The sequence below is a fragment of the Colossoma macropomum genome, unplaced genomic scaffold (assembly GCF_904425465.1).
Source record: "Colossoma macropomum unplaced genomic scaffold, Colossoma_macropomum, whole genome shotgun sequence".
NCBI classification, from domain to species: Eukaryota; Metazoa; Chordata; class Actinopteri; order Characiformes; family Serrasalmidae; genus Colossoma; species Colossoma macropomum.
This window is the reverse complement of record NW_023495456.1, coordinates 380,231-389,471: the sequence shown is the minus strand read 5'-3', so window position 1 is coordinate 389,471 and position 9,241 is coordinate 380,231.

Here is a 9,241-nt window from a genome sequence, read left to right as displayed (position 1 = left end):
CACACACACACACACACACATATATATATATATGGGACAAAAACATTGATTTTTAAACCAGTTGAAAATATAAATGCACATTATGTATACATAAATTTATATACAATTCAATATATATATTTATATATTAATGCAATTCTCTTCACTTAATTCTCAAAGAAATAAATAATCAGTCCCTCTATTTTCCTCCAATCACAAATATAAATGTGTTGTTGGGTCAGCTGGACACTGTGGATAATAAAGGGTCAAAAAATCCAGCCTCAATATCAGAACCAGTGATGTTACATATACATTTCACTCCATCAACATGAGACTCTTTTAATTTGGTGAAGATAAAATTATAGATAGGCAGGATATCTATCTATCTATCTATCTATCTATCTATCTATCTATCTATTTATTTTTTCAACCATTGAATTGTGCAGAAATGTAAAAAATATGGTGAAATTCGTTTTTAAATTGCTTTGGAAGTAGTAAATTCTTAAAGGTACAGCATAAGATTTACTTTCATTCAATGTCTGTCTGTCTGTCTGTCTGTCTGTCTGTCTGTCTATCTATCTATCTATCTATCTATCTGTCTATATACACTACCACTCAAAAGTTTGGAGTCACTAATTTCTTTCATATGAATCCAATTTCTTTGAAGATACGGGTATAAAATGATTCGACAATGAAATACATTTCTCATCAGTTTCAAATGGAGCTGATAAACAGAGCTGGATCTGATTTCATGATAACTGAGAAATCTGTACAGCACTGAAAATGAACTAATAAAGAAACTGACATCATCAGTGCCTCATATTTGAAAATTGATAACTAAATCTCTCCAATCAAACAGTTACTCACAGTATTTACATGACAACAAATTCCAATGAACAGAAAACTATAGCTTGTTATTTAATAACACTTCCATATTTTTCCATATCCTAACTTCATGTTGTTCCCAAAATACTGTAAACTGTGAATAAAGTATTGGTTAAATTTTGATGTCTATTTTATAGCATTTAAGTTGACAATGTATGAGTTATGACTGAATCACAATTATTTTTATGATAAGAGACCCCAAACTTCATATATATATATATATATATATATATATATATATATATATATATATATATATGCACTCATTGTCCATTTAGTTTCTTTTGTTTCAACAGTCCATCCGTTTCTCTGCATACTTTGTTACCCTGTTCTCCAATGGTCAGGACCCTCACAGAGCAGAGCAGGTACTATTTGGGTGGTGGTTCATTCTCAGCACTGCAGTAACACTGACTAACACTGTTAGTGGGTGTTGTGCTGGTGCGAGTGGATCAGACACAGCAGTGCTGCTGGAGTTTTTAAACATTGTGTCCAGTCTATTAGATACTCCTACCTTGTCGGTCCACCTTGTAGATGTAAAGTCAGAGACGATAGCTCATCTGCTGCTGCACAGTTTTGTGTTGGTCATCCTCTAGTCCTTCATCAGTGGTCACAGGACGCTGCCCACAGGACGCTGTTGGCTGGATGTTTTTGGTTCTCAGTCCAGCAGCAACACTGAGGCGCTTAAAATCTCCAGCAGCACTGCTGTGTCTGATCCACTCGCACCAGCACAACACATACATATATGTGAATGTGTTGTATATATAGAAATAATGGTTCTTCACTAGGGTTCTTCTATTGTTAGAATGTCAAGCAATAGAGATGTAACAATAGAGAATCATTTCTTGGTGCTATACAGAACCATTTTTTGTATAGAACCATTTTTAACACATTTCCATCAATCAAAGAACCATTTAAGTATGAAATGATTCTATATAGACTTCATGGATCTAAATAGAGCCATTGCCTTTACTAAAAACCTATGAAGAACACACATATATACATATATACATATATATATATACATATATATATATATAAATATATAGACAGAGAGAGAGAGAGAGAGAAATGACCACACATACCTGAATAAATGGCAACAGGGTTCTCAGTGGTCATCCAAGACACCCAGATAACTTCACTCATCACAGCTGCTCAGGCTGGTACAGAACTGAGATCCTGCTCCTCACCTGAGATATTTTATACTGAGGCGAGTTCGTAAATGAGACAAGAGTGAGTCACAGCGCAGAGAAGCTCCTTCACCTCCTGCTCCTTTTATCAGAACAGGCACCCATACATGACCTGACCCCACAGGGCTCGAGTTAGGCTCACTGGCCAGCATCTCATTAGGATTCTCCATTCCACCTTTAATGGTGCAGCAGTTACAGTTTGGCACCTCTGAATTTTCCAAATGTGACTGCTGCACCATTTAAGGCGGAATGGAAAAATTCGAATTAGGCGCCAGAATGTAACTGCTGCACTTTAAGGTGGAACAGAAAATTTGAATAAGACGCTGACCAATGAGAACCAAACTCACACGCATGTCTTAGGCCAAGGCGAGCTAGTGTCCACTTTCAAATGAATCATTCATGCCGGATTCCTGGCTGCTATTAATCACCGTCTCAGAGTCGCTCTTGAAAGGATTCAGGTTGCTGACTCATTCAACCGAGCACCTGCTGCGGTGGCGAGTTACAAAAGCGGCCGCGCGTGCCAGGCAGGCATTACTCACCAACCAATCTGCTAATTAGGAGGAAAGTGGCCACCTTCTTTGCTAGGGAGCCACTGGCTGGCCAGCTGGGATTGGTCATATGGTCACTTACCGGAAAGCAGCAGGCAGCTGATCGAGGCTGATGAGCCATGTCTAATCTCTATTGTCCATTTAAAGTGTAATTTAGAGGGAAGATTTATACTGAACTGTTTGGAAGTAATGAAGTTCAGTCATGAGATTAAAGAGCTCATAATCCACATTATTCAGTTTTTTTCCCCTCTGAGATCCACATATTACATTTATGAGGGTTTGTGAACCAAAAAAAACAGTCAAATCATTTTATTACATTTTATTTTTAAAGAACTAAATAGGCTGTTTTAGCTTCTGTCTTTAAAGGGGCGCTCCAACCAAAAATGCAAAATATAACTATCTCTACAAAACCTTTAAAAAAGACGATTCTTTAACACTTCTATACAGCACCAAAAAGGGTTCTTCTATTGTTAAAAGCATGACATTGTAACAATAGCAGAACCTTTTTTGGTGCTATATAGAAATCTTTTCAAATGCATACAACATAGTACCATATACAACACATTTTCCATCATATATATACACCAATCAGGCATAACATTATGACCACCTCCTTGTTTCTACGCTCATTGTCCATTTTATCAGCTCCACTTACTATATAGGTGCACTTTGTAGTTCTACAGTTACAGACTGTAGTCCATCTGTTTCTCTGATACTTTGTTAGCCCCCTTTTACCCTGTTCTTCAGTGGTCAGGACCCCCATGGACCCTCACAGAGCTGGTACTATTTGGGTGGTGGATCATTCTCAGCACTGCAGTAACACTGACATGGTGGTGGTGTGTTAGTGTGTGTTGCACTGGTCTGAGTGGATCAGACACAGCAGTGCTGCTGGAGTTTTAAACACCTCAGTGTCACTGCTGGACTGAGAATAGTCCACCAACCAAAAATATCCACCCAACAGCATCCTGTGGGCAGCGTCCTGTGACCACTGATGAAGGACATCATATAACAAATTCTTCACCATAAATAATTAAATTGCTCCAGTCAGAGTGCTGAACTGTGGAGAGGTCAGACCAACTACACCGCAGAGCTTTAAACATAAAGATGAAGCACACAAGCTGACATAACTTTACTTCAGTAACAGTGACATGATTTGAGGGGCAGCAGACGTATGTGCACATATTCCGTCCAATGATTACACAATCGGCCGGCTGCATTTGTATGCTTCACTCAGAGTCAAATGAGTGAAGTGAAGGATTACTATGGAGATCTCCATGGAGACGAAATGGCCTCCTCATCAGCAAAGAAAGGGGGCCGGCCATGGTGTCAGTCAGAGGCGCCTGAGGACAATAGTCCGGCACGTGGTCACTACACCCCTACACATACACTCGCAAACACACAAACTTGTTTTTATACAAAGTCAGGCCGTGTGGCCATAGATATATCAGAAATATATCATTGCCATACAAAGAAAAACAAATAACTGACTATAAACTGCTTACTAAAAATAGTAACTCCAAAGTTACAACTTTACAAAAACATACTTTACTTTCAATGTAAGTTAATGTGTAAAGATTTGGTTGCAAGCACTTTTCAAGCATATTTATATATATATATACATATATATATATATATATATATATACACACACGTGTGTGTGTGTGTGTGTGTGTGTTACGCTCCATATGTATTCTCTATATTGCTGCTGTCAGAACAAAACCTCGTATTTCCATTTTTGTCGTTTTTCAGTTTTTTATACAATTTAAAAATGCCTGCTACCCTTTATATTGTTTGTAAATTTCATGATGATTGGACCAACAGAATTTCCCAAAATGAACTTGAAAAAAAAAACAGTTCCACTGACTTACAATAAAAATAAAGTATGTTTTTTCCTTCTCCTGTAAAGTTACCATTTTGGAGATATGTGTCTTTGCTCCAACAGCAGTGATATGTAAGTACCTTTATATATATATATATTAATTTGTCTCATATGTATTCTCTATCTTGTCACTGTCCAAAGTGAAAATAAGTATGTCCAAAATGGTAACTGGACAGGAGTTGACTTGTCAAGTTGACTTTTAATGCAAGTAAAAAGTAAAAAGTCAATGGAACCAGAATTTTTTCAAGGTCATTTTGGGGCATTTCCTTTGGTCCATTCATCATGAGATGTACACACAATGTAAAGACCAAAATGCATTTTCAAATTATGTCAAAAACTGAAAAACGACAAAAATGGAGGTACGAGGTTTTCTTCCGACAGCAGCGATATGTCAGTACCTTTGTGATTTAACTCAAGAACCAAAACAAAATTATTGTATTATTCTTTTTAAAATATGAAACAGAGTTTTGGTAAAAAGCACTTTACTAAGTCAGTCCTGTTTATTCTCTGGGTTTATTACAAAGCCTTGATATGCTTGTAAATATATCATATATCAGTAATATGTCATAATAACATCTTAACATTGTTTGTAATAAACAAAAAAAAAAAACAGCTGCTCGGTGACTGATGTGTGCATCACCTCTGCAGCGCGGTGTGTGTTTTCACAATAGACTGAACATCACACAGGATCCCAAAATGAAAGCTGTCAGCTCAGTGCTTCCCCAAAGTCTCTGAGGAATCAGCAAATAATCAATAATTTAAATGCTGGTGTGAAACGCTCAAGCAATCAGCGAGTGCTATGATCTGATTTCAGTTTGCTGTCCATCACAGCTCTAGCGCGCGAGAGACAGAAGGCGTCGTTCTTCATTTTTCTTCAGATCTCAAACGCTCTCTCTGACAAACACACATATTCTGATGATGGCTTTATTTGACAAATCGGTGTTACATCACAACAACTAAGAACATACTCCTGTTTGGATAATGCTGATAACACTGCATCTCTACAAACAGGAGTTTTAACTGAACTGTTAGAAAAGCAGAATACTTTTAGTAAATATCTAAATGCTCATATTGTTAGTGAGGAACCCTCAAAGCCATATAGGCCTTCAGAGAATGGCTAATCATTTCTAGAGACAAAAAAAAGTCTGTAATTCTTATATCTTTTTCTATTCAACAGAATCATCATGCTAGTTATATTTACAGTGCAAAAATGTTATCTTGGCAAGTGAAACTGTCTAAAACGTAGTCAGATCATTTTCCTGTTTGGAAATATGTTTAAAACAGGCATAATCATTTGCCAATATAGCGAGATTTTTCTCAATAAAATTAATTTAAACAAGTAAAAAACATCTAGAAATCAGTTGAATAATCTTATAATATTCACACAACCATCTCAACATAAAATATTACATATTTAGACTGGATTTAAGGTTAATATATCTTGTTAAGATATTTTTTCTTGAAGTATAATATTTAGCAATATTTCACTGTCTAATCAGGATTATTTTTTCAGTGGTATCCATGCAGATATGGCCAAGCGAGCTCTCCCATTGGTTAGGACTTTAGGAGCTGGACTGAAGGCCTTACATGTTAGATTTACTCCCAACATAATTATGTTTTCATTTACAATGAGTGGAACAAGTTTCATGAGGACAGCATGTCACTCTAAGCCAGGGGTGTCAAACTGGGTTCCTCGCGGGCCACAGTTCTGCAGAGATTAGTGTTTTCTCTCTTCTAATGCTCTGAATCAAGTGTGTTTAATGAGGAGGAATGTTGAGGTCTGCAGAGCTCTGGCCCAGAGGGAACTCTTGGTGCCCCTGCTCTAGATCTTCTGGAAGTTCTAGATACATCACTGACTGTAAATATGAGCAGTGGTTTCAGTCAGTTGTTGGAAAATAGACTTTAACAAGGCAATATGTTTAGCACTGATTTATTACTACTTACTTCATAAACAGTATTACATTTCTTGTTAAGTTGTTTTGTAGATTCAGAGTAGCAGTTTTAGAGGGTTGTAATTCACTCATTTCATTACCTTATTTACATTTCATGCACCAGCTGTGTATAATAGAGCAGCATTAATGAAGAAACCTGCACTTTATAAGTGATCTCTGTTTATCTGATTAGCAATGCTGTGATAAAGCTCATTTCTCTGAGAGCCTCTATAAGGCTCATTTATGCTCATTGTTAGATATGAATACGAATATGGGCAGAAGCTTCTGTCTGTATCTCTGTCCATGCATTAATTTCATTCGTATTTGTGTACGTTCTCTTTAAGCTTACAGATTCAGACAAAATGGAGCTGTACCACCAAAAAATGTGGGGGCAGAGACACAATGCCAGCTTCTCTCATAAGAATAAACAATGAAGAGAACGTGTGTGAATGGGTGGAGAACATTCTAGTACATTGTAAGGAGAACATTCAAGAATAATGTAAATGAGTGGAGAAAGCTGTAATTTTTGCGTTGTGGGTTGGAGAGAACATTCTAGAACAATGTGAATGGAAGGAGTACATTCTAGTACATAATGAGTAGAACATTCAAGAACAGTGTACATGGGTGGAGAAAAGTCTAGTGCATTGTGAATTGCAGAGAACATTAGAGAACAGTGGGAATAAGAGGCCATTCTAGAATGGCACAAAAGAGAGAGAATATTCTGGAATATAGCAACTATAGAAGACCATTCTAGAACAGTTCTAGTGTGAGAGAACATTCTAGAACAATGTGGATGAGAGGACAGCATTCTATATCAATGTGAAGGAATGTGATCCTAGAACAGTGTGAATAAGAGACCATTCTAGAATAGTATGAAAGGGAAAGAACACTCTGGAATATAGCAATTATAGAAGACCATTCTAGAACAATTGTGTGAGAGAACATTCTACAGCAGTGTGAATGGATGGAGGACATTCCAATACACCGAGAGTAGTAGAGAACATTTTAGAATAGAGTGAGGAGCATGAACAGAGGAGAACATTCTAGAAAGTATGACATTCAAGAACAATGAATCGTAGGATAATATTCTAGATCAGTGTGAGGGAGAACTTTCTAGAATGGTGTGAAAGAGAGAGAGAGATCATTCTGGAATATAGAAACTATAGAAGACCATTCTGGAACAGTTCTAGTGTGAGCACTCTAGAATAGTATGAGTGAGAGGGCAACATTCTAGAGTAGAGTGAAGGAAGAGCATTCTTGAACAGTGTAAATGAGAGGACAGCATTCTAGATCAATGTGAGGGAAGAACATTCTAGAACAGTGTGAGTGAGAGGACAGCATTCTAGATCAATGTGAGGGAAGAACATTCTAGAACAGCATGAATCATAGGCCATTCTAGAATGGCATGAAAAAAGGACAACATTGTGTAACAGTGTAAATGTAGTAGAACATTCTAGAACACTGTGAATGAGAGAACAACATACTTGATACCAACATATACACAGATCCAGTGGTACATTTAGAACAAAGGATGAAGAAAAATGAGGAAATCTCTGGAAATGAAACTAGGTTCAGCACCTTGGACAGCTCTAGAGCACATTTCGGCAAACCTCCACCTACATCAGTGGTTCTCACTCTGATCTTATCAGCTCATTAAGATGCCTTTTCTGAAGGGAATATATTAGAGCAGAAGAACAGTGAAAACTGCAGTTCTCCAGGACCAGGACTGAGAACCACTGATCTACATTCAAACAGAGTCATTCAGAGTGGTTTGGTGTAAAATGCTCTGTTCTAGAGTCAGAACTGTTCACAGTGGTGGTGATAGGAACCAGACGTCCACCTCTAAAAGCTCCCTCACAGAAAGTTACTACAGGAAATGGTTATGAATCCACTGTCTGATGACTGAGTCACTGTTTTAAGATCCCATATAAAACATCCCATATAAACTCAGAAGACTCGTGTAGGTTCACTGGTGGTTTTTGATAGTAAATAAAATGTCTATATGTGTGTTGTAGTCATGGCGACCCCTGGTTCCTATCACCACCACTGTGAAGACATTTGAACCATTTCACAACAAACCGCTGACTCACTCTGTTATGGCTCTCATACAGTGAGTTATACAGATACTTGAAAGAAAACAGTCAAGCCAGCTTAAAATTATAGGGCAACAAAGTTTTCACCAAACAACTCAAGTCAAGCTCAACTAAGACCAACTAATTATCAGCTGTAATTTTTAGCTTTATTGTGTGACTTTTGGGAGACTCAATGTTTTCTGTATTACTGCTTGTGAGTTCTTTGCAAAGAACTGTCCTTCGGTACTGCATGTTACTGCCCCCTGGTGGTGGCATGGAAACTCAACATGAGAACCCATTTACAAAGCCAGTCCTCAGTGATTTGAGGATGGAAAGCTAATACTGAGTGGTAAAAATGCCCTTCTGACTCTGTAATACCTGAACTAGACATCTTATCATATCCATATTCATTTAAGCTTTCATTGAAGGGACCCGTTTTTTTAAATTAAAGAAGTTGGTATAAAAAATAAGCATTGTCAAAGTTTCAAAACATACTCAGTACTGCGTTCACTCCCTAGACCAGAGGTCACCAATAGACGGACCGCGGTCCGAGTCCGGACCCAGACGCCGTCCTATGCGGACCTGGACTTATAACCGATAAACTATGGAGAATTATTTCCATTTCTAGTCGTTACGGTAGCTTTAGCGGCCCGGGAGACTCACAGACCAATCGCATGCATTTTAAATATCACACATGATGCTACTCAGCCAATCAGATCTGTGCATTACGACGAGCACTGTGACTCGAGTGAGTGACGCA